Source organism: Colobus angolensis, unplaced genomic scaffold, assembly GCF_000951035.1.
Source record: "Colobus angolensis palliatus isolate OR3802 unplaced genomic scaffold, Cang.pa_1.0 Scaffold333, whole genome shotgun sequence".
NCBI lineage: Eukaryota > Metazoa > Chordata > Mammalia > Primates > Cercopithecidae > Colobus > Colobus angolensis.
Window position 1 is genome coordinate 88178 of NW_012116633.1, and position 1973 is coordinate 90150.

Genomic DNA, 1973 nt, shown 5'->3' on the forward strand with positions numbered 1-1973 from the left:
ACTGCAATGTCATGAGATACCCTGAACCCAAATGACCCAGCTCTGCCACTCCTGAATTCCTGACCCACAGAAATGGAGATCCTAAGTATTTTATTTATGTATTTGTGAGACAGAGTCTCACTCTGTCACCCAGGCTGGAGTGTGGTGGTGTGATCTTGGTTCACTGCAACCTCTCCCTCCAGGGCTCAAGCGATTCTCCTGCATCAGCCTCCTGAGTAGTTGGGACCACAGGTGTGCACCACCATGCCTGACTAATGTTTGCATTTTCTGTAGAGATGAAGTCTTACTATGTTGCCCAGGCTGATCTTAAACTGCTGACTCAAGTGATCTGCCTACTTCGGCCTCCCAAAATGTTGGGATTACAGGCATGAACCACTGTGCATGGTCCTAAGTATTTACTTTTAAGCCACTAGGTCTGGAGTAATTTGTGACATAGCAGCAGATAAATAATACACATATTTCTATAGTGATCACATTTATAATTTAAATTGAATTAAAAAGGCCAGGAACAGTGCCTCATGCCTGTAATCCTAGCACTTTAGGAGGCTGAGGCTGGAAGATCGCTTGAGCCCATGAGTTTGAGACCAGCCTGGGTAATGTGGCAAAACACCTTCTCTACAAAATACAAAAAAAAAATTAGCTGGGTGTGGACCGGGCTTGGTCGCTCACACCTGTAATCCTAGCACTTTAGGAGGCTGAGGCTGGAAGATCGCTTGAGCCCATGAGTTTGAGACCAGCCTGGGTAATGTGGCAAAACACCTTCTCTACAAAATACAAAAAAAAAATTAGCTGGGTGTGGGCCGGGCTTGGTCGCTCACACCTGTAATCCTAGCACTTTGGGAGGCCAAGGTGGGCGGATCACGAGGTCAGGAGATCAAGACAATCCTGGCTAATACGGTGAGTTGAGATCGCGCCACTGCACTCCAGCCTGGGCAACAGAGCGAGACTGTATCTCAAAAAATAAACAAACAAACAAAAATTAGCCAGGTGTGGTGGCGTGCACCTGTAGTCCGAGATACTTGGGAGACTATGGTGGGAGAATCACCTGAGTCCAGGAAGTCAAGGCTGCAAGTGCGCTGTGATTGTGCCACTGTACTCCAGCCTGCATGACAGAATGAGACTTTGTCTCAAAAAAAATTTTTTTTTGGCCAGGCGCAGTGGCTCATGCCTGTAATCTAGCATTTGGGGAGGCTGAGGTGGGTGAATCACGAGGTCAAGAGATCGAGACCATCCTGGCCAACATGGTGAAACCCTGTCTCTACTAAAAATAAAAAAATTAGCTGGGCATGGTGGCATGTGCCTGTAGTCCCAGCTACTCGAGAGGCTGAGGCAGAAGGATTGCTCGAACCCAAGAGGCGGAAGTGGCAGTGAGCCAAGATCATGCCATTGCACTCCAGCTCAAAAAAAAAACTTTTTTTTTTTTTTAATTAACAAGTTCTAGTATTTAAAATGAGCAAAATTGCTATGTGTGGTGGATCACACCGGTAATCCCAGCACTTTGGGATGCCGAGGCAGGTGGATCATCTCAGGTCAAGAGTTCAAGACCAGGCTGCAATGAGCCAAGATTGCACCATGGCACTCCAGCAGGGGAGACAGTGAGATTCTATCTCAAAAAAAAAAAAAAAAAAAAAGTAAAAATGCATTTGAAAAGAACAGCATCAGCCAGGTACAGTGGCTGACGCCTGTAATCCCAGCACTTTGGGAGGCCGAGGGTGGAGGATAGCTGAGCCCAGGAGTTTGAGACCAGCCTGGGCAACATGGTGAAACCCTGTCTCTACAAAAAATACAAAAATTAGCCAACTGTGGTAGCACACACTTGTAATCTTAGCTACTTGGGAGGCTGGGGGAAGGATTGCTTGAGTCTGGGAGGTCCAGGCTGCAGTGAGCCATGATTGCATCACCTCACTTCAGCCTGGGCAACAGAGCAAGACGTTGTCTCAAAAAAAAAAAAAAAAAAAAAAAAGAAACAGTCC